Source organism: Buteo buteo, chromosome 7 (assembly GCF_964188355.1).
Source record: "Buteo buteo chromosome 7, bButBut1.hap1.1, whole genome shotgun sequence".
NCBI classification, from domain to species: domain Eukaryota; kingdom Metazoa; phylum Chordata; class Aves; order Accipitriformes; family Accipitridae; genus Buteo; species Buteo buteo.
This window is the reverse complement of record NC_134177.1, coordinates 574,560-598,840: the sequence shown is the minus strand read 5'-3', so window position 1 is coordinate 598,840 and position 24,281 is coordinate 574,560. Positions and strand designations below refer to the sequence as shown.

The 24,281-nt window shown below is 41.5% G+C and overlaps 2 long non-coding RNA genes across 18 annotated transcripts in view; one reads left to right on the top strand and one right to left on the bottom strand.

The window, feature by feature from the left end:
• The window catches only part of LOC142032515 (uncharacterized), a 108,659-nt gene that overhangs the window by 4,798 nt on the left and 79,580 nt on the right, over positions 1 to 24,281 (bottom strand). For 6 of the 10 annotated variants that reach the window (XR_012650856.1, XR_012650855.1, XR_012650858.1 and 3 more), the window contains 4 exons: positions 14,463 to 14,628; positions 13,761 to 13,914; positions 13,018 to 13,191; positions 5,910 to 10,629 (listed from right to left, as the gene is read on the bottom strand). This is a non-coding gene — a long non-coding RNA (uncharacterized LOC142032515). Of the gene's footprint in view, positions 1 to 5,909; positions 10,630 to 13,017; positions 13,192 to 13,760; positions 13,915 to 14,462; positions 14,629 to 16,849; positions 17,156 to 24,281 lie in introns of those variants that run through there. The other 4 variants (XR_012650857.1, XR_012650859.1, XR_012650862.1 and 1 more) reach the window with 3 other exon arrangements.
• LOC142032516 (uncharacterized) overlaps positions 1 to 24,281 on the top strand; it is a 39,785-nt gene that overhangs the window by 5,692 nt on the left and 9,812 nt on the right. For 3 of the 8 annotated variants that reach the window (XR_012650872.1, XR_012650870.1, XR_012650865.1), the window contains exons 2-5: positions 5,750 to 5,912; positions 16,487 to 16,657; positions 21,124 to 21,326; positions 23,542 to 24,126. This is a non-coding gene — a long non-coding RNA (uncharacterized LOC142032516). Of the gene's footprint in view, positions 1 to 5,749; positions 5,913 to 13,503; positions 13,562 to 16,486; positions 16,658 to 20,185; positions 20,784 to 21,123; positions 21,327 to 23,541; positions 24,127 to 24,281 lie in introns of those variants that run through there. The other 5 variants (XR_012650869.1, XR_012650868.1, XR_012650866.1 and 2 more) reach the window with 5 other exon arrangements.

Genomic DNA, 24,281 nt, shown 5'->3' with positions numbered 1-24,281 from the left:
GAGTCTGAGTTTGTCTGTTAATGGACTAGTTATTGTCAATTACTTCTGGGCTGTATAAGCCCCTGCGTGGTTTTCATCTGTTTGATTTGGCTGTTCTCATTTAAATAGTTGTTCTCTGCCTCACTCTGCTGTATTTTGAATCATTTGTGGTTTAGAGGCAGAAAGAAGAGAAGCGTAAGTCAAATCTGAGCTGCAAATCCAGTTTGGGATTGTAGTATGCTTCTGATGCTGAAAAAATGTATGTATTTTGAAGGTCATTATAAGGCAACTACCATGTCTTGGCACTAGCAATGATTTATCGCTGCAGGAACAACACTTTTAAGGAAGGCATAGAGCAGACCTGGGTTTGGTCCATAGTTTAAAAGCAAGGAAGTAAATCCTGGCTTTAGGATAAATAAGTCAGGTTCGTCTGTCTTTTCTTTCCCAGTTTGAACATGAAACAGTTTGTAAACTGTCGATATTTAGTTAATACACTGGAATGCAATGAAATTTAAAGACACAAAATTTCTTCAATTTGATATATAAATAGATTACAGCATTTTCAGCATTCCAGTCTCATGATCAAGTGGAATCCAGATCAGGTTTCATTTAACTTAGTTAAAAGAACAATGAGAATGGTTTGAGATATCTTACATGGAGTTCAGAAGCATATTCTTTCATATATTTCAAACTTATATGGAGTAAAGACTAATATCAATAGTGGAGAAAATCCACATCTCTTCGATAGACTTTGTATGTCTTAAATCTTTCTGTTTGGCATGAGTGTATTTTAATGGGACATTTCTATAATTCATTGCTGGATTTCCTGGAATCTCCGTTGCTCGTTTTCTTGAATAATTCTTCTTTGGACAGTAAGTAATTACTTTACTTTGTGTATAAACAACTATTTTGGTTTTTTTCCCAGCTATATCAGTTATCTCAGTGTTAAAAGCATGAATAATGGCAGGGCATTTGGTTTTTTTAATTAACATTGGATGTTGTCTAAGCAAAAAGGGAATGTACACATATTTCAGATAGCTAGTCAGTTACTTTAAGTAACCTGTGGCACCACTTGATCTATACTTACAGATCAGTTTGCAGTACTGAGTTCCTAAAGTGTAGGTCCTTATGTAATATCTGTAGTGTAAAAGGAAGTGTGGAGTAGAAAGATTGTCTATTTTTAAGATGGGAGAGCAGTTACAGAGTAGATGTTACAGTGATTGTAATTCTATAATAATAATATTTAGATGGCCTACTTAAATAGACTTTCCAGGGTGTCCTGATTGTTTGGAATCGTGATGTCTGTGCTCTGTAACTAGCTGAGACAACATTCATGTGGTTCAAGTATGTGAGATACTTGGGTTCAAAGGTGAACCTGTATCTATGCCCCTCACATTTCACTTCAACAAGTGTAGTGCCTTTTCTTCCCCTTTTTACTGGTTAAGCATGCATTCAAGAGCAAAGATTAGAGCTAGATAAATAAAGGTGTGGGGGAACTTCTATGTATTTAGGTTCTGAGTAATTTTTGACAGGTCTATTGCTACCATATCATGTGGGATACTGATTAGCCAAAACTAGTTCCCTGGCCTTTTTTGCATAAACACGCTACGTAAGACTTACATTCTGCAATAGCTGCAACTTTGCTACAAAAGCACAAATATTGGTTTTGTAGTGGATAGTGGATTAAATGGATACTCTGGCTCCAAATGGAAGCTGTATACAAAATATATACCAAAAAAGTAATGCTTCTGTGACTAATTCCTGCTTTTGTCGTCAGACTGTATAGGGACTACAAAAGCCTGTGACTTTGCGCCTGCTGAAACACTCATGCTGTCAGACACTAAAAGGATGTGGCGAATATAAACCTAAATTCTGTTCACATAAGTCTCAGTTTTTCTGCTGTTAATTTTGTTTTAAAACTTACATAGGAAGTTCCACTGAAATCCACTGAAATAGAATTGTCAGTGAAATGGAGAGATTACTCAGCAAAAATAAAAGTGTTAGAAGTAGACAAGCAATAGTTGTTTATGATGATCTGCATTTTGTATTGTAATTATTATTATTTTATAATGGAACACCTTCATTATAAACTTGCTTAAAAGAACAGGCACAATTTGTTGTCCTTCATCATTAATGCTGAAGAAGTGATCTCAGTATATTTCCATGTGTGCAAATTCAAAACACTTTCAGAGTTCTGCCTTGGGTGCCTGAGAAAAATGAGAAAACAGAACATTTGGGAAGTGAGTATTACGACTCACTTACTAAGTGGTACAAACTTACTTCTGGGTTAAATGAAAAATATCACAATACTTTTTAAAAAAAATCACTACTAAGATTTCCATAATAATCACCTATTTCATGGCAAGCCCTAAGAGATTCTGCATTAGGAGTTTGATCAGTGGAATTGTCCTGAAGGTGTTAAATGGTGTGGAAATGCATTAGTAATACATTGGAAAAGCAGTTATACACTAAGCATTTTCATTTGGAGGAGGTTTTTTCTTCTCAGTTGCACTATAAATAAGTCATTCTGTATGGATAAAAATTAGCTTGTAAAGTTTGCAAGTTAAGACCATAGGGTATTTTTCTTCAGGGAGTTATATTCTGTTGAGGCATCTGAAAATCATTAAAGGCTATCGACACACAGTGGCCTCCAAGAAGACAAGCTGTGGTCTCTGTGGGGAGTAGTCAGGACTTAGTGACTCCCTCTTACAGAAAGAGAGGGATGGTTGTTGGGGTTTTTTTTCCAACCACAATCAGACTCTTGCTGATGTTTGAATGAATTTGACAGCATCTGAAGTGAACTGGTAGATGGGCTGCACAACGTTAGCATTGCTCTGCAGCAAATGTGACATCACAGCAGCCAAGTTTAAGCATGGAAGGACATACACATTATACGCAGTAGATACAAAACAGAAAGAGCGGAGTTAGATCTTTGGTTTTATCTCGAGGGAAATCTTGTAGTAATGTTACCGTTAGTAGCGCTGACCTGTGCAATGCGCACCCAGGCACCCATGTCCCGTCTCCCAGTGCTGCCAGCTGACCAAATGTCCTTGTAACATCAGTACAGAGGCCAGAAAGAACAGCAGCAGTATCAGAAACGTGAGGTTAGTGTAATTAGGATGGGTCCACAGGGAGTCTTCCCCGCCTTGACACACCTGCCCTGCTGTTATTGCCACTGCTGTTGTTCCTAACACTCTTCCTTTTGTGTGTAATGCAGTAAAAAAAACTATTTCTTTTAGCTATTGCTGTTCCCAAAACAGTAGTTGCAGATCTCAGAAGCTCAGCTGGAAGGTCACAGAGAGCGCTTGTAGCAGGCTTTTATCAGGAACCCAATCAAAGGGCAGCCAGAAAAGCACTGTCTGGTTCAGTGTTTTCAAGAAGCATCCCATAAGAAAACAGCATTTCACCTTTATGCTACCAGAACTAGTCCCCTAGCTTAGTACTCTGTTTCCCCACACATTAGCATTTACAGTAGTTCTAAAACAGATTTACATATAAAGTGCTAGTTGGAAAAGTGGTAACTGGCTTTCTTTTGTAGCTGGTGTCAAGACAGGAGCATATGAGTCCATTTTACACTGGCTTCTGTGATCACGAGCAAGTACATTATACGAGAGAATGGAGAAAATATTTGTCAGAAAGAAACATTTGTTCCCCACTCATGAGAGTAATCCTAATAAGAAAACCATGGATTCACCTTCAGCGCTTTTTAGTGTCAGACCATGCTATTCTATTGCAAAAAGGCAGGCATTTTGGTTTAGTTTACTCTAACAAGTGACTATTGTTTCCCCTTCTGCTTAACAAGGTTTTATTTAATCATGCAGTGAGTCTCAGGTACAGCTGTTAATTCTATATTCTATTTAGATCAACAGAACTTACCTTACATTAATGGTTGCAAAAAGTAAATATTAATGTGCTGAGAACATGGAAAACAAAATATGGTTTCTGGCTTGCCAAATCTTTGTCACTGAGCATATTTTTTCTTAGTGGTTGCCTTGCTGTAGTAAACAAAATTAAGGGCTAGGCCATTTTATTAGTAGCAATTCTGTATTGATGTATAAGAAAATTAATTGTTGTCCTTCCTTTTCAAAAGAGGAAGTTGCTGTTTTGCTGTAGCATGACATACAAAGCCATAAAAAAGAAACAAACAAATTTTGGTTAGGAAAAACAAATATGTTTATTGATACTACAAAAAAAAAAAGTAGTTCTGTGACATCTAAAAGCGCAGTTCTTATATGGTTGTTTAGTTAGTGACAGAATTAGAAGCAACAGTATGGCTTCTTTATTTGTGGATAAATTTACTGAACAGTGCCACTATCACATGGAAATAAGTCTTGAAGTTGTATTGCTCTCTACTAAAAAAGTAGAGTTGGGTAACTGAAATTAATTCTAGCAGGCATACATGAAATGCAGGAATCAAGCTTGAAATCCTTGTTCAAGCAGAATTTCCATCAAAATCTGATTTGGAACTAGGTGTCAGCAAGCACTTAGCAAGTTTTAGCAATGTCTCAAACATAACATAAGTAATAAGAGTTGCTGGAACTGCAGTGAGGATAATGGATTCTTATTGCCTTTCCCATTCTGCGGCATTGTGCTATGGTTTGGTTTTGGCAGCAGATGACGCAGAGATTAAATATCACTCTGGGCGCTGCCTGAAGTCGCAGGCATCAAATTGTTATGACTGGTTCTTTTAATACTCTTCCAAGTACTAGAAAAGGTGTCAGATGCATTTATATTAAAAACAAACATGGTTTGGAAAATTAATAGAAAATATAGAGGTGAATCCCTCTCTAACTGAATTGCAAGATTTCCTTTTACTTCAACATTGTGGTCACAAACCTGTAAAGATAATATGCATTCATTTCAGAATGAGCCACCCTAATAAAATGAGATAGTTGGCAATTATTATGTGACATATTACCCAATATCTCCAATTTCTCCCTGAATTAGTAAGTCTTACACTTGTCTATTCACCTCTCTTTTTTTCCACCTTTTCTCCCTTCCTCTTTGGAGACAATAATAATTTCAACTTGCATATGCGTGGTTCCCCTGAGAATGGTTCTAAAATGCTTTTGGAGTTATTCTACCACTTGAATAACCCTATTCTGGGTCAGCATAAATTTGGCCTGTATTTTTCATTTGTTTACTTTTTCAGTTTTTATATAATATTTGAAAATGGGAAAAAACCCATCATCTCCTCTACTTAAGTAGTAGACAAGGTTTGATTATTGAAGACCAGGAGTGATGTAGATTTCCCTCCTCAGACAACAGTATTTGTTTGTACTGGCTGATACTTGCACTCTACAGATAACTCACCTCAACAGCACACAGTAATGTACGTTATGACTAATTCAGCTTGTAAGCAGTACTATTGTGGCCTCTCCAGTATCGGAGGCTTTGGCTTTTTTTTAGCATTAAGTCATACATAATTTTTAGATGATATAGTCATACAAAGATAAGAACAGTTGAAGGAAAAGGGAAAAGTTTATTTCTGAATTTCCTAGTCTTTCAGCATTAGCACCTCCAGTTTGCGTTATGATGACCATGTAACAGCCATTCAGTTTCTCACTTTTTTCCCCTTAGGGAGGTACTTGGAAGATTGCATATCCTACTATGAATTGGGCACTGTCTAGATCAAAGATCCTCCTTTTTTTTTAAGTTCTAGGACATATCTCCATCTAATTATCTTGGAGCTGATTTTTTGTCTTCTCATCTGGTGCCACTAACAAAGGGCAGAGAGTGTAAGTGAGATCAATATTGTTCTCTGTTACAGAATTGCAGGTTGCACAATGCTATACAGTGGATCAAACAAAATTCTGAAAGAAGGTCTGCAGCAGTCCTCCAGATCTCAAACACCTTGATGGGAAAGTTTGCCTGCAAGTCGCATGGCCCTTACCCGATAGTCCTTCCTATTTAGAGATGCTAATTGAATGCTGGTAAGTGTAAACCAATGCAAAACAAGATGAGCACAAAATGTGAACTATAAATGGAAGTTTTCTGAAGGAAAGGATGCAGGCTATGAGAAAATGTTACTGTCAGAGTGTGGGTGGCCCTTGTGCTGTTTCAGCATGGAGGCTCGCCTTGCCAGCAATGACAGGGAGATGGTGGGCACGCTCCTCCTCTCTTCTACCCTGGCTGAGGGTGACTATGGCAAGCAGTTCCCTTCAGTGAAAGACACACAGGGCATAATTCTTCGTCTGATGGCTATATTGTGCTTCAGTGAACTAGAGTTTCTTCCTGGGTTTCTTCCTAGGGGCAACTGTCTAGTCATAGTCTGCTCCGGTTGAAAGATTATCATATCATCAAGGTCTTGACGAGTACACATAGGTCAGAACAAACTGGAGGAGACAAAGATGATGGTGGAAGTATGATGCTGAAATACAGAACAACAGTGCAGTGCAACTGTATTTTTATTCTATGTAGACCAATATCACGGTTAACCTGTGTAAATATTTCGGTATTTACTCATGTGGTAAAAGACTTCTATAATAGTAAGTAAATATATAGTATGATAGATTTAGCATGTGGGAAAGTTCATGGTGAGCTCTGTAAGAATATGAAGGTTAAGCAATATCAATGTACGTGCAAGTAAGCAGAAAGGGGGTTCAGATTTTTTTAAAGTTAAAATGTGCATGCAGGCATGGTGTTCAAATTAGCATGACAGTATACACATAATAATTTATCTGAAATGACTCTTTTCAAGAATGCTGACATATTCAAATATCTTAGTCTACAGCTTGACACCTAGGAAAATACCCACTTTTCTTCCAGTGTACTTTACAGAACCAGGCCTTCAACTCTATCATACACCCAGTTGTTAAAAGAAATATGCCATGTCTTCTGTATCATGTACTGTCTGTTTCTATAGTGTTCCTTCTGTGAATGGTATGCAGAGACATTTCAGCTGCTGTTGAAATGTTAATTAACAGGTGGATTTTAGGGGAATTTCCTGGAAGTTCTACAAGGCTTATAAATAATATCTACCAATTTTTTTCAGGTAATACAACTGACACCTAAATTGCAAATGATTCACTCAAAGCTGCAGACCAAGTCAGCGCCCAAAGTAAAATTAAAATCTAGGACTTCTTGATCTCCTGCCTACTACTGTGAACACTAAACAGCTTGTTGTGTAAACCATCTTGAGCATATATGTGCCTTGTATAATGTATGTTGCACTAGTCTGTTGTTTCTGCATCTGTATTTTTGCAGATGCATTGACACCACATAGGATATGGGGGGAAAAGTGATTTTTGAGTGTTAAATTACTGAAGGATTTTTGAGCTAGACTTCTTGGAGTGTTCTCAGACAAGAAGGGAAACAAGGTTCTGCTCATAACAGAGGTGATGCAGACCAGAAACTTGGAAAGTGGGAGATAAAGCTGTGCAAGAAGGGAGATGCTTTCAGTTCCCTCCCACATTTTCTGTTTATATCTTTCTCTATCGCATTTGCTTTCTTATTCCTGCTTCCCCCTTTGCATGTGTGGCAGCAGGATGAAATTTGCTAGGTTCACGGTGTAAGATTCTCCACAGAGTCAGTGCTGCTGACTTGGATGGAGCTGCAGTGGCTTCCCAGAGCTGGTGGTCTAGTGCTTGGTCATCAAAGTTCTCAAGCACAGCACTTTGAAGACTGCAAGCCAAAGTCTTCTGTCTTCCTAGCAGATTGCTAGAGATTTACATAAGAATGTGCATTTAGGTCACATCAGCATAACTGAAAACAGTAGTTAGATCTGGGATTTTGCTTTGGCCAGTATTCACAAAGACAAGCTATGGGACGTGAAATAAAGTCAGTAATAGGAACCTGACAGGGACTTGCGTTATGTACAAAGAAACCCCAAGTGACAAGCTTGTATGACTTTACCCTGTAGAATGTGTAACGTGTATTACTTCCTTCCATGAGTCATACACAGTTGCACGTAGATAGGAACCCTGTAACCCTGTTTTTGCTTCGTAAATCATTAGACTTAATACCTTTCAGCCTCGTCTTGCTGAAATACTAAAATGAAAAACCACACCCACACAGTCCCCGCTGGCCCTCATTCCAGCCTGGACAAATTCCTCTCTGCAGTATTTACTGGCACTAGCCCACCCAACTGTAAAAGAAAAAGCTTTATGACAGAGTGTTGATGGTAGGATCATGACTGCAGGACAATTCTTCTTCCTTTATTTTGAAGTTATATTTATAGGAATATGTGGTAAATTAAGCCATTCGGGGATCTACAAATACAGAGCAGAAAAGGCTGGGTAACATATAGCATAGTAACATTCTGGTCTGTAAGGAATCTATCTAGATAGTATGCTAATTCAAATAATAACAAAAAATTTTAATGATTAAAGTGCTCAGAATATGATACCACATCTGGGTGGGTTCAGGGGGCAGAGACAGGCATTCTACATTTTTTTCCCAGATGACACAGAACCTGAATTACAGGCTTACATCACAGCTCTGATAATAAGTAAACTTGAAAGCACTTCTCCACAGTTTCCTCCATGCTGTGTTGCAAAGTAAAAGTATCAGAATATCTTGGAAGGCATGGAAGTTAGTTTTATGAGCTTATTTTCACAGGTTATAAAACAAGAAGAAAAGAGTAATTCAGCAATGTTTTTCCTCATAAATTTTGTGAGTATTAGTTTTTAAAAAATTTACAATAGTGCATTGTATAGGTGCTTAGAAGAAAACAACAGAAGCAGAGAAATTTGATGTCAAGTTTGCTTCCAAATTCAGTAAATATTATGCAAGAAGAACCTTGTTCTTAATTGCACTGGTATCTATCTATCTGGAACAACTGCACTATCAAGTGGAAGTAATACAGAAATTGTGTACAGTCCGACTCTGTAAAAATTAACTTCTGGTAACACAGAGGACCTGAGAAGTACCCAGTGGGCATCCATGAAAATTACTGGATTTGCATATCGGTTGCTTCAATTTCCTATATTTACATTTTCCACCACCATTTTTTTAACCATATGCCAACTACCCACCAAAGATTTGATTACCCACCCTAAAAAAGGCCCAAGAAAGGAAATGTCATAAAAACATCATGGCAGCATGTTCTTATTTTATTCTTCTCAGTGGCTTCCTGAAGCTTAAAAGGACTACCAAAACCCAGACTTCTCTATATAGAATCACCTCTGCGTAAATAAGATCCTTGTCTTGAATTTGCATGAGCTTTTGAAGACTGAATTTCAGTCCCTAAAATGCCATGATAGTCTAAGCTAACTAACAACAGTCCTTATTCAAGCAAAGCCACCCTTCAAACAATGCATATTCTTTGTGCTTGAAGGATTCCTGTTGCAATAAGCCACAATCTGAATCATTATCACTGGAAAAAATGTGCAGAGCTGCCACTCAGAGATACTGAGGCTGGAGCAGTGGCCCTTATGAAATTCAACAAGAACAAATGCAAAATCCTGTACCTGGAAGGGAAGAAGCCCACCGGCAGCGCAGGCTGGGGACCAACTGCGTGGGGAGAAGCTCTGCTGGAAAGGCCCTGAAGTCTGGTGGACAGCAAGCTGGATGCGAGCCCCCTGCCTGCCCTGGCAGCAAGGGTGCCAGCAGCATCCTGCGCTAGGTTAGCAGGAGCACAGCAGTCAGTCGAGGGAAGTGATTATCCCTCTCTGCTCAGCATTCCTTTTGGCCTCCCCCAGTACAGAAAAGACACCCATAAACTAGAGTGAGTTCAGCAGAAGGCCACCAAGATAGTCATGGGGCTGGAGCACTCGCACTGTGGGGAGAGGCTGAGGGACCAGGGCTTGCTGAGCCTGGAGAAGAGAAAGTTTCAAGGGGACCTAATGGCAGTCCTCCAGTACAGACAAGGAGGTTATTGAGAAGATGGCACCAGGTTCTTCAGTCCTGCGTGCTAGGAAGGTGGGAGACAACAGGCATAGGCTGAAACAACAGCGATTCAGACTGGGTATGAGGGCAAACTTTCAGCTTAGGACAGTCAGAGCAGTGGAGCAGGTGGCCCGTTTGCAGTCACCACCCATCCACATTTTCAAGACCAACCTGCATGAAGACCCGCGTGCCCCCTTCTGACCCCATAGCTGGCCCTACTTTGAGTAGCAGGTTGGACTAGACACCTCCCGAAGTCCCTTCCAACTGGGGTTATCCTGTGATCCTAGAACAGAGATCTCTCTCTCTCTCTCTCAGGGGAGGTTCGTGCTACGTTCTCCTCACTCTTTTCTGCAGACAGCGATAGCCTTTTCTCAGCATGCCTCAACCCAGGGCCTTACTTTGTGCCACTGCAGTCAGCCAGGTTTTTTCCATTTCCTACGTTCCTAGGTACAAATCAGAAAAATAATACCAGGCATTTCTTTGTCTCTAGTGGCTGTGGTGGTGGCAGGAGCAACGGTGGTGGTGGTAATGTCACGCAGAACAAACTGGAGTCTGTGGCTCCTCATAGGTCTGTGAGCCAGAGAAATGCCTTGTATCATGGCTGTGTTGGCTACATGTTCCTCCAAGGGTCAAGAACTACAAAAATCTGTCATAGCAATGTTACTGCAGGCCTTAACACTTGGTTGGACTCACGGTTCTTCAGGAGGACAGTGAGGGAAGGGAGGGGTAGACCTGTGGAAGGAACTACATGGTGAAAGAGCACACATTGTGGGCTTTTTTCTGCAGCTGCTGAAGTCCTCTTTTTCGTCATAACAGAGTTTCCTGGAAAAAAAGTGTGAAAAGTGAAGAAAATTTAATGCCTAGTTCTTCGATGCCCTAGTCTTTTGAAACATAGTGAATGGCAATAAGAAGTGGTTTTGGCATTCTTGTGTGGTGGATTACGAATGGCACCAGGAATAAGGAAATGTGTTCTAATTCTTGTATGGACGCTAATTCATTCAATGATATCAAGCAAATTTCTTCATCTCATTACATCACAGTTACTCCATTTTCGAAATAAGGTTGATGAATATCCAGCATTGTTAATTGTCTTGAGATCTGCTGTTATAAAATAACAACAGCGTAGGCAGATTCAGGATGACAAATGATCCACCTGTAGCTTCACGATCCTGGCCTATGGCAAAAGCTGTATGTTGCCATGATAGTTTATTCAATAGTCTGTAGCAGTTGCCAAGTAAGCACTGTAGATTATGAAATAACTAATACCCAGAATTAAAAACTGTGGAAAGATTTATCAAGTTCACCACAAGACCTCTCTAAAGACTTCCTCAATTTCTTGTTTGGAGAGCATTTTAAATTCATCATTATTTTTATGTTGCTAATTCCCAGAGCCCTATTCAAGTTTTATGCATCGAAAAGAATAATTGCATTATCCAAGTAAGTCTTCACAAACTGACTTCTTCATTTGTCTGTTACTCAATATGTATGGTCATTTTGTGCATGTTAGGATCTGGCCATAAATACAAAAAACTGATTATCATGTATTCATCACTGTCTTATCTAGGTACTATCTAGCTTAGCTTTTCACTAGCACTTACAAAACACAATTCCCTAAAAGCTTTTTCTCATGACATGAGAATGTTCATGAATAAGGCTTATTCATGGGAGCAAGATTTACAGGGCTGGGTCCAAAGGTAGCAAGTATATTGAAGTTCTGTAGCTTTTGAAAAAAAGAAGTAGGAAACTTTATCTCTAAGCATGGAGAATAGGTCCTGAACATATAATCAGTGGCAGTCTCTATGAAGGCAATGCTTTGGCAATGAAACATGACCCAAATGGGTGTCAGAGGCATGTCAGCTATTCACCAACATGAACTTCACCTCTCACACGTGGCGTGCTTAAGGAGAGTCCAATGTTTTTGTATTAAATTGGAGGAGAATGGATGCATTCCTGGTTCTAGGATCAAGACCATCCAGGCCTTTAAGACATTGTCCAGTGGCTTTGCATTTCAGTAAACATGACAACTCAGTCGTGACAGTGCCGGTGTTACAGCCCCTCTTGCCTGTTGCCTACTCTTGCCTCCGACAGACACATGCATATGTTGGCCTTACAGTGTGCTTGCAGCAGAAAAATTTCTCCGTTAGCTATTACAGTGTGGCTGTCCATACAGGTACACACAGCAGAGTCCGCTGCTGGGGACAAGCTCCACGCCAACATCAGCTTGCCAGTTCGCTGCCCGTCAGAGCTGGGTACACCCTGGCCAGACTCAGAGCTAGGTGCGGGGCTGTTTCCACTTTAGACAGATTATATTGCAGCAAGCTTGCTTACAGAGATCAAAGGTGTGCTAGATGGAGTCTGATCCTTTGGATATTGCCAAAGTGAATAAAATTGAAAGGTATGCTTTATCCTTACCAATTCTGAGCAATTCCTATCCTTAATGTAAACCTCTGTATGATACAACGCTTGTTTCCTTAACCCTGGACATGTCTTTATAACCATAACTTTGTTTTGCACACATATGTATGCCTCTAAAATTGCCTCGTTCTGTCTAAGAAACATATGAAACCCATCAGAATTATATTCATTTTGGGGACATGTAGTTATACCTTGGACCAGACCAAACTTAAAAGCCTTAGGGATATATAGTGTAGCTTTCATCCAAGGCCTGATTTTATTTTCGGTTCTGTTGATGAATTTACTGTACTGATTTCAAAGTCATAGGGCATGTTAGCTGGATGGCTAAAATTTCTTCAGAAAGGGGATTGTGTATTTATAAGGATAACAGTAATATTCAGAATGACATCAGTAAGGGTTATAAAAATAATCAAAAGAGTTTAGTTAAGGAATTAATACATTACCACACAGAATAACAAATAAGGAGTGGGAAAATATGATTCCTCTGTGGAGATTTTGCATAGCTGCCTGCCACTATTCTGCTTTCCTCTCCCTCGCTGATCATCAGGGCTGGACATGAGATCGAATACATCACTTTAAAGTGGCCCACCAGATGGGAAAACACCATGCAAATGTGGTCACTAAGATCTTGCAATCCCTCATAAATATGGTATGGTTTTACTAAGGAGCATGAATGACTATGGTAAAAATATAGTAAAGACCAGGGATTTAAGTTTTTTTGGAGGTATATACTGTGAGCTTGGCTGTTTTATGCTATGGAAAAACCAACGTGCTTGTTCTCTGCTGCATTCTTACCTTGAGATTGCTTGTGTGTGTGTGTTCCTTCCATTTTTTTCTTCCAAGCAGTGCAGACAAGCCCTCATTCCCATCCTCCTGGAGCAGGAACAATGCGTCGTCACGTCTTGTGGTGACTTTGTAATGTGGAGAAACTGGCAAGGGGATGAGCTCACGCTTGTTCTGTTTTCTGACCTGAAGGAATGTAAACCTATTGACCTCATATATATGCAGACGTTGGCAGGTGCTCTTATTCACACCACTTTGTAATTCAACATTATACTTAGCTCTTGCACTGCATCGTGCAATGCAGAAATTAACAGCAAGTGGTCTTACGTGATACCACCATTGCATCAAGAATAAAAGCAAGCTCCTCAGGTGGGCTAACTCTGACATGAGAGGTGGCCCAAAGGTGGATCAGAGTTCCTCATTCCCTGGGCAGGCCCATGAGAAGGGACCAAGAAGAGAAAACCTGCCTACCATGTTAGTTACTGCAGAGGACAACTCAGAAGAAAAAGTGTTATGTACAAAGGAGTCTCCTCTAGTGACTACCACCTGAATCCAGGTGAGCTATGGGAAAATCCTCTTGAACGTGCAAGATGCCAGTTACCTGCCTCCATAGCTGCCTCTGTGCAGCCATGGGAGCCCCTGTGGAAGGTGCCCTATGAATTTCCTTTGGAATGCATTTATTCCTAGTGTGAATTCCACATGGAAGGCTGCAGTCAGCAGCCTCACGAGTGTGCAAACTGCACGTGCTGTCTTACCTGAAACCAGCCTTCTCCATGCTCTACTGCAGCTTGGGTTGGCCCCAGAGGCAAATTTGTGGCATCCTAGTTGAACAGGGGTTGCTCCTGAAGAAGATGACATAGCCCTTTGTTCTGTTTGGGCAGGGAGTAGTTTTCTGAAGAGGATCCATCTCTGAGAAACACATGGAAGGAACAAGCTGTCCATACAAAATAATTCCTATCACTGTCTAGGACAGTGAGAAGTCAGTATTAACCTCTAATCATATATCCTCATTTTCTCCTATAAAACTGGGTGCTCAGGCAGCATAAACTGGACTTGAAAGGTAGAATTTACTTGACTGCAGCTTGTCTAACTCTAGCTGTCTACAGCATAGGTAGTTGAGAGAAGGGTGCTGAGGTTCCTGGTGTGCTCAAAGGATACCTTCAACAGCATTTAGGGTAGGGGCATTTAGGTGTAGACTCCTTGGCAGCAATCACTTATACTATGTAAGAATATTATGATCCCTGACTAAACCTATTAATTAATATAATTAATTATATTAATTCTAATGTGCAGAGAGAGCTTCCACCAAGAATGTGCCAGAGCGAGCTCCCTGCTACTGGTGCACAGGGGATGTTCCAGGATTGGGTAAAGCAGGGGAGGCACACAGGAAAGTCAGTTTTGTTGCACCACCTTCTGCATGAGTGAACAGTGGTGAAATGCCATTTGTCTGAGCTGACCTTGCAGAAGGGCTGTGTGCTCCCAGCTGGGGCTGAGCTTGGGTTGAACAGTCTGCCTCAGTATGGGTTGTTACAGCTTGATGATTCTTTTCCAGTTGAAACAATATCTTATTCTGGATTTTCTTTATATCAGTTTCCTTCCTCCGGTGAGGCTGGGTAAAAAGCTCTACAAGCAAATAAATAAACAGAATTATAATATGTACACATTGTGCTTATAAATTATTTATTAGTATTACTTCAGCTACAATAAATATAATAATCTCTTACAGAAAAATAAAATTTATAAAATTGTATGGTATAGCTACAGGGAATGAAAAGTTGTTTCTGCTCCAGCAACAGAGTTTCTCTATTTCCATAAGAATCCACTTACTAACCCAGTTCGGTCCCTGCTGACTAGAGAAGTCTAGGGAGTGGAGAGGAGCAGAGATAATTATATGTTTAAGGAGAAGCTCAGATGAGGATAATTTAGAAAGCAAGAAGCATAATAAAAGACCTGTCTATTACGACTACAGGTTATTATCTCATCCCAAACCAATCTCTCAACCCAAACAATTTTATTTTCAAATGCCTTTGAAACAATGAGAAAACATTATGAGGTACATCCATTTGCATGCTATGGATTCATGAAAGATACTTCTGTATCTTTACAGGATATGTTTGTGCTACGTTATAAATTGTCTAGCTTTACTTTGATTTCAGAAGCTGTAACAAGATAGCTCATAGTTCAAATCTGTATTAGGCTGTAGTAGTGAGAAAAAACATACAACTGTTCTTGCGTTTGATATTTTAAGCACTTTTTAGTGATGTTGAATATCCAGACAAACCAACATTACTTGGAAAGCTACTGTGGAAAATCATCAATGATAATACAGCCAGAGACAATTATAAACATGTAAAATAAACAAAACTGGCATTTTCTAAATACGCCCCTGAGGTCCGATCATTTGCTCTGCATCACATGCATTTCAAAGGATTCATAGATGTGCTATGAAGAGTGAATTCATATATATAGCAAAATTAAAAAATAGGTCATAGTTACATGCAAAAATAACACTTCTCCTTTAAGAATGAATAGCTAAGAGTCATTATACCATGTCGTATGTCCCCGTGAGCAGAGTTACTGACTTCAGTGAGGATAGCTGTTGGAGCAGAGGGATGTGAAATCATGTCCAATTTTTGTTTGCTTACTCTAGCATAGATCCTCCTTAGAAAAGCAAGAAAAAGGCTCTTTATTCCTGCAAAACTTGTGGCATTATCCTCTGTAACCTTCATGAGGGTGGGGAGTTAGTACCAGAACCTTTGCAGAGCTGCTCCCAGGCTGGCTGCCCAGGGCTGCTCTGCTGAGGAGTCAGTGCAAACCCGGGCACTCCTTAACGCACCACTGAGTGGTGCTGACCCCCCCAAAATGCAAAGGGTCATTACTGCGGGAATAAACCCTCTTTCTTAGAGAGGTGTAGAATTTAGGGGGGAAATGAAAAGGTTTGGTCATGTTCCCACTGAAGCTGCTTGAAATGCGTAAGACTGAATTATCTAGGGAGTATGACAAAAGTCTGACAAAACCTGGCAGTTTTAATTAATAGCCTCTGTTCAGCTGTCAGAATCCAGCAGGTCTGCTGACAAGACAGAGAGATGACAGATCAGCCTCTACTAACATCCTGTGTCAATGCCTTTAAGGTAGTGAAATGTATGTTTAAAAACATAGACTTAGTCACCTGCACAAATCGAAGTCTTTCACAGATTCCCAGATGCCCAGATTTGTATCTCAATTACAGATTTCCTTGAATGAGACACTCAATTTAACTCCCTAAAACAAGTCAAACCTGACACAAAATTAATTATTGAACAAAAAGGTATCATCATGACTATCTATGAATAAAAAGAAGGGGGGGGTGTTCACCACTGGAAATACAAAATTCACAGTTGTAAGGTCTAATGTATGTGTGGGGGGTTAACAAATAATTGATTTCGGAATTGCTAAAATGACCAATTAACATGGGTTTGAGTGTTGTTGTTTTGTTTTGCAGTGACAGAGATTTCCGCAGGAGAAAAATGTGGAATCCCAGCCTAAAATCTCACATTGCAGAGGCAATGTCTTCAGCTTCATGTTGTGCCAGGACTGGCCGCCTGCTAGGGAACGTCATTGAAATGCTTGCAGCTGCCAGTGAAAGCATATCAGCCCCTTTCACTAACTGCAGGTATGACAACAGGGATTTCTACGGGGTCTTTTCTGACGGTGAGTGCTCAGCTGCTCAGCAGAGCTCCCTTTTATAAGAAACCACACTATTTCTTGTGAGACACATGCAGTGTCATGTACAAGATAACGATTACATCTGACCAGACTAAACCTCCCAGCGTTAGCATTATCTCAAAGTTAGTAGTTGAATTACCGTGGGCATGTTCCTGCTTCCTAATGGAGCGGTGCGCAGCAGAGCAGCACCCCAGAGCAGCGTCGGGTCACAGGGGGAGCTTGGAGCTGTCAGTGCCCCTCAGGGCATCCTCACTGCAACTGCCTTCTTGCTTTGGAGGAGGTTCTTGTTTGGAGAAGGTCCCCTCAATGTTGGAACCCCTAAAAGAGCTTTTCTTTGTGGGAGAAAGCAGATCTGTGAAAATCCTCAGGCCAGCCTGGGGGATCTCTCGTTTCAGGAAGAAGCCGTAGAGCCTTTGGGAAACAGCCTACGCTTGTCTTCTGCAGGCTGTGGAGGAAAGTTTATCTGTCTCCTGACTGTGTACTGAGTGATGTGTACTAACCGTGTTTGTGGATAAACACAGCAGAGAGTGCCCTTAAAGGAGGTAAGGGCAGCACGGCAGGCTGAGGGAGCAGAGCTGAGCTTTAGCTCACAGCTGAAAAGGTCTGGTCTCCGCTGCTCGTGCACAAGGTCGGTGACCACATGTAACTTGCATCACAGCTGAGTATTTAGCCAGTGGGAAGCACGCTCTTGGCAGCAAAGAGAAAGCAAGAAAGTGAAAAGTGACAGAAATAGGCCTTCAGGTTAGTACTTCAGTCTCCATATCAGCCCTGCAAGTGAATTCATATACCCTCAGATGATCAATTTTCTTTCATTTGCATAGCTGTGTTGAGATCCACAGGGTAATACAGGGTCTCCCTGTGCAAACACCTGCCCTGCATGAACACCTCTTCTGTGGCTGCTGGGAGATTTTGGAGGCTGTAAGCCTATGGCAAGAATAGGTGGGTCTGGTTTCCCTAGTCATCATGTTTAGTATTACACATGCCATGATGATGAAGCACTGTAAATCATGAGTCTGCTGGCATTCACTGATAAACCGGTCATGCAAAAGGCTCTTTGGAGTAGGAATTCAGCAGAAGGCATTTTACATCTGTCAGAAATAATTCAAGGGTGTGGAGTGACTCATTGGGAACTGCATGAATAATCAAGACTTCATTTTCAGTAAGACAAAGCCATGAACTTTTGTCTGGCACATCAGCAGGGAACATGTTCCCCATGTTAGGGATTGTGTGCTGGGGACTGATCCTAGCAAAAATACCAGAAGGAGGGATTTTTTCAATGAAAACAGGCTGGCCACTTTTAAAGTGCAGTTTTGTGTATGCCAATAAATATAGCATGGATGTAAGACTGCAAAGCTCAGAGTAGAAAATAAAACTGAGAAAGCAGGCAAGCCTTGCACTGGTGTGTGGTCAGAAGAGTTTCTGCTGTAATCAAACAAGTGATATCACATCTCAAGGTGTGTCAGCTTCCTTAACCAAAACAGTATTGCAGGGAACCAGCAAAAGAAATCCACTGCCTCAAAGCAGGCATGGGTTGGGATCAGTCCCAGAGAAAAGCCCTTTCCCACCACCAGGCCATTCTTCCTTCGGGAAGGCTTGCAGAGCACCTCCCCTGCAGCAGGACTGCAAACCTTCACATAGACAACAACAGGGGCTTCTCTGCCTGAAGACCCTCTGACTCCTCTGTGTGTCTCCATCTCTCTTCCCAGGCATCTATCCTAAATGAAGCTCTTTTGCAAAGGGCCTGAAGTGAATCTGTCAGCAACATCTTATGTACCATCAACAAGTTCTCAACATATATACCTTAACCTGTCACAACCCTCATATCTAATGGTCAGCAGGACCTGCACGTGCAGAAAGGTGACTGGAAGAAAACGAGAGTAATCAGTGAGACATCTTTCCCACCTAGAGCCCAGGGACACCTTCTCTACCACACAAATTTAACAAACTCTTCTTGAAATATCACTTAGAATTATTTTCCCCAGAACAGAATACCATTTTAATTATCATCAGGTAACATGTTAGATAAACAGCTAATAAGTCTAATTAATGGACAGAATGAACAGTTTTAAGAAGCAGCTGATGCCAGGTAAACCTTAAAAATAAAGGATTAAGCTAAAAATCAAGGCATAAAATTTGTGACTAGAACAGAAAAATGGTAAATTAAATCAGACTAAGCTGAGTGTTTTAATATTAGTCAAAGACTCAGATCTTTCCCTTGCCCCGGTAAGAAGCAGAGAGATTGGCGTTTCAAAGGAGTGATAGATTAACTATTATTTCCTTTGGCCTTGGCCAAGGCTAGAAAGTTGCCAACCCCTGCTGGTTCCCACTTGCTGTATGGAAATGAGGAGCTTGTGGTTTTGTTTTTTTTTTTCTAGATTGCAAATCAAGCAACAATAGGAGTTATGCTGATCTGAGGTTTTGATTTGCTGCACCGTGTAAGAAGAATGACAGGGGGAAGGTGGGATAATTTTTTGGCTGGCCTGTGCCAAGGTCCAGTGTCCAGGTACACTCCGGGGTCAGGTGCTGTGCCCCCCAGATTGTTCCAGTAGAGCTACCAGGTACTGCCTCCCCTGGAAGACAGAGCTCCCTCTGCCACAGAAACTCTGAGAGCTGGAAATATCAAGAGCACTTGGGAATTGGAGACTTGATAAAAGTAAGCGGTGACAGGAAAAGCTTTATAAGCTGAGAAGAGGCTGGGAGAAAGCTTGCAAATTCTGGTCACAGAACTGACAACAGACAAAAATGCATCAAGAGATGGACATTAGCTGGTGTTATATGTGTAGTAAGGCCCAGAGGTTGTCACTACAGAACATGTATTTCCAGCACTTATTTTCTTTCTGTAAGTTGTAAAATACTTCCAAAAAGTACTGGTTAGGCAACAGGATAATCTACCCTTGATCTGTTCTTGCAAGGACAGGGCTAAATTCATCATGACCACAACTTACCAGCACTTCAGAGCACTACTTGATCCCACATGAATAAGACAGACAGTGAATGTGAGCTCTGAGAGCACAAGTCCATGAAGAAGGCATGTCTTGGAGCAGGGCGAGGAATGCTGAGGCATGTGCTGGAAGGTGTGGCAGGTATGTGTGAGCTGTTAATGACTGTGCTGAAGAAATCCTGGTGATACAGAGGTGAAGGAGTCCAAGAACTGGAGCACAACCCATGCTTATTGGTATCAACTGAAGGACTGATCTGCAGCTGTAGCAGCCAGTGCAGGTTCCTGGCATGGAAATGCTGTTCAGCAGCAGCAATTCTGAATCTCACACACTAGCAAAAGATATAGGCCTGCCTTATTATTATCTTAATTTGCAAAGACTTTATAATGCTTTGCACAGCTATCCTGCCTTTCATTTGAGACTTCACTGGACAGGGCACTTCACAGCTGTTCCCACCCTCCTCTTCACAAGGCCTCTCTGAAGCTCACCTCCTTGTCATCCACTTACAAGCAAGGAAAGGCAGCAAAATTAGGGGTTTAATTTACTCTTGATGGAAAGTGGATAAAACTGAGAAACCTGACAGATGAAATGTGGCAAAAACACTGTCTAGCATTCATAAAGCTGAAATACAAAAAGCTTAAGTTCTGCAACTTGAAATGTACGGAGTCTGTCAGATTGTGAGTCAAAGCCGTGGCAGGATTTGAACCCGCCTTTTCAGCCCTGCAACTGAGTTGCGAGTCTCTCTGTCCTCATTTTATGTGCTTCAGCTGTGGCATACCAAAGGGACCTACACAATCCATACATGAATGCTGCTCTGCCTGCCCATATTGCCTTGCTGCAAAGAGTGACTGAAGTATGGGTGGTCAACATCACACCAAAACTGCTTCCCCCCAGGAAGTTTGGTGCCATTCAACTTATTTGCTTCATTGGCTTTCACAGTCCCCCTGGGTGGTCCCAGGCCACTGCGAAGGGCTGTAGCACACTCCTGGGAACAGTCACAGCATGACGGTGGACACGCTGGCCGCAGTCAGTGCTTCACACCTGGGAACAAGGTATGCCTTGCAGTTGTCCCACCCAGGTGTCACCTGCTTCTCCCGCAGCCAGAAGGAGGGACAGGGATCACGCAGCTGGCAGGTGAGTGGCTGTGGGCTTGGTCCCCCGTCCGACCAGCAGTACACGATCAGGCTTGCTACCAACAAACACTCCCAGGTATTCCAGGCAGGAGACATGCCACGTCCATCTCAACTAGATTTTTGAGATTTTCCATCCCAAAGACTTGGCTAGATGAGTATTGTTTGGGTTTTTTTTTCTCTTTCTGTGTGGTAACTTAAGATGTTTACTACCAGACAGGATTTTTGGTTCCTTAAGAAAGGCAGCGAGTCTCAGCTACTGAAAGCAGACATCTTCAGTTGGTTGCACTGAGTGTCTGCTGACTTTGGGCCTTGTTCTTTTATCTGTCTTGTCACTGACCCAGGTCTGCTGATGTGGAGGGATTGAATATACAGTGCCGACAGCCTCCTGGGGATGTATTTCCCCCTGCAGTACCCAGAGTCACTGTAAGTGCCTGCCCTGCACTGCACAGTGTGGTGGGAAATGGGGACATCAGGAGGAAGGGGAAGCACATGCTGTACTCTGTTCTGGGATAATGCAACGAAGGCTTTTTGTGGGAAACATGAGGTATGTGCCAAATGTTATCATTGCCATTCAAAATAAAGGGCTGCTCTGGTACAGTCATCTATGGTTTAATGTCTGGTTATTGTGAAAGCTAAGAAATGCCATCCTGTCCACAATAAGAGGCCATCTCTGAATCATATCCTTCAGCAGATGTGCCAGGAGGAATGCAAAGGAGCTTCACATCACTATATATGTCAGTAATAAAGTTTCCTGGGAATAAGTGAGGGGTCTAGAGGCTCATGGTATTTGTCTCATGAGTTCTTTTGTTTGTATGGGTTGATCCTTGGAAAGCTGCAGTAACTCACTAGGAGGAGAGCATGTTAGTCATTCCTTTACCGGTGCTTTGCATATTCCTACCCAAGAGGAAAATGGATGTCATCACAGTAGTTGTCTGCCACATCCCTGGCTTTTCTGAGCTGAACAGATTTGTGTCAGCTGAGAAGAGTAAAGCTGACCTTCTATGTGGACAGTGCAGTAACACTGCAATTAAACTCAAATTTTTTAAATGTATGCACTTGGGGGTATTCTCTTGGTAAAAGCTAGTACATCCTGTGCTACTGATTTCTTCCAGGTTGACTCATATTTAAATCTAATTGTTGCAAGAGAAGCAGAACAAACCTAGTCAGGCAAAATGGTTATAGGAGGAAGAGAGAAATCAATTTAGGAAATATGAATCACTTGAACTTCACAAAATTCCTGAATGGGGAAGCTGGGGCTCAAAGATAATATAAAAAATCTGTTCAGTACTGGAAACTAGCCAAGTCCTGTGGCTCCTAAGTGGGTGCCTAACCACAAGACTTCCTGTCTTCATCTAACTAAAGATGCTTGCTCATCATTCTTGAAAAAGATGCTACTCTAACCTTTTTTGTTCACATAACAGTGCAAAGAACTTAGCTTTTGTCCTGGTTTCGGCTGGGAGAGAGTTAATTTTCTTTCTAGTAGCTGCTATAGTGTTATGTTTTGGATTTAGGATGAGAAGAATGTTGGTAACACACTGATGTTTTCAGCTGTAGCTAAGTAGTGTTTGTACTAAGTCAAGGACTTTTCAGTTTCTGATGCCCAGCCAGCAAGAAGGCAGGAGGGGCACAAGAATTTGGGAGGGGACGCAGCCAGGACAGCTGACCCAAACTGGCCAAAGGGATATTCCTAGTATATACAGTGATTACAAAATCACCTGCTTTGGTGAAAAAGGGGATTATAGTGACTGGTTTAAAATTGGCTACTTGGCCTGGCCAAACAGCTTTATCCACTGCAGAGATCATAAAGATTTTTATCACAGTGGGATTAAGGCATTGATTTACATCTGACAGTAAATTAAACTGGGTAATGCTGTAACCATCTCCAGTTTCCTGCCTTGACTCTCTTCGATGTCACTAACCCTGGAGGGAAAATGCTGAACAGGACTCCTAGCAGCTCCTGACTCAGCGCAGCTTACAGCCCAGTGCATTAAAGATTACTAGCACTTATTTCCATATATTGCAATGGTAAGAGTTGATTATGATGAAATGCATAAGACCCTAGCAAAACTGAGTACAGGGCAATACAACAGCAAATTATATTTAATGTATATAACTGCAAAGTTATGTAACTAGAAAAAACTATAGCTTCACCTATAAAAAATGAGCTGACCATCACCAGGCAGAAGTGAGGCCTCGAGCTTGTGCTAGTTAGTGTGAAAACATCAGCTCAGTGCTCTGCAGTGGTCAAAAAACCCCAACAGATTTAACACTGGCAATTATTAGGGGACCAAAAGGGTACCAAAACAAAAGACATAATTATGGTAGGATACAAATCCAGGGTTCAGACACACATTGAGCACCGTTTGCAGTTCTGGTTGCTTCATCCCCAACAGACACATTAGAACTGGAAAAGATTCAGAGAACGGCAACATGCTAGAAGCCATCGAGCAGGGTGGATAAAGGTGCCTACAAAGAGCAAAGGATTGTAAGAGCCAGGTTGAAAGCAAATCAGAGGAGGTCATTCCTCATACAGCAGCACTAGCCCTGCAGAACATTTTGCAAAGGGCACTTGCAAAAACATGCAAAAATTTCTCAGGGACTCAAGGGGAAAATGGACAAGTACGTGAAATAGAGCCAGTGGGAATTAACAAAGAGACCACAACCAGCTCATAAAATCCCCTGAACCGAAAATATTAAAGGCTGGGAGATTAGCAGGGGGAAAATAGCAGATATGTTTCCATTTTCTTTCTGCTTTGTAGGTATCTGCTTGCAGCTGTGTTGGGAGAGAGGACACTGGACTAACAGGGGCCTTGGTCTGATGCAGTATGGTCTGTGTTACATCGTACACCAGACTATAAAGTGTGGCTTTGCAGACGCTGCTGTGTGTCCTACTCGTCTGTTCTTGCTTTAGGGCCAGCAACCTCCAAGATAGTGATGTGGAAAGCAGCCTGTGGTCATAAGAGCTTTGGACGTGCAGTTGAGTCCACCACTGCACATGAATCATCATCTGACTGCACCATGCTAGATTTACTAAGGAACTGAATACCGTCCTTCACAAGAGTCAGTATGAACAGCCCTGCCTCTGCCTGCACATCTTCAGCACAGGGAATTGGCCAGCAGCAACCCTGAATCCCATTTACCAGCTTCACGCTCTGTAATTATAGAGAAGCCAGGAAAGAAAAACAAGACTGATCACCCAGTGAGGATCAGGCAGCAAAAAAATGTCTCTGGGTTGGGTTCAAAGTATGCATGAAGAAAGAAGCAGCATGTTAGAGTGCTCCAGCTCTTCACCAAGTGGCCTTGCTGTTACTGTTAGCTACAGTTGTTACCCCAAGACTAAACCTGTAAGTACATAGCCATTGAAACATATCCAGTCTTCAGGCCTCCTGCCTGCAAAAATGTAGCTAATTCTCTGTGAAGAGCACTATAAATCTCTGACATGCAGCTGAAGGTTCAGGTAGTCTGCCCTTTCCACTGTGGCTTTCGTCTTTCTAATTCT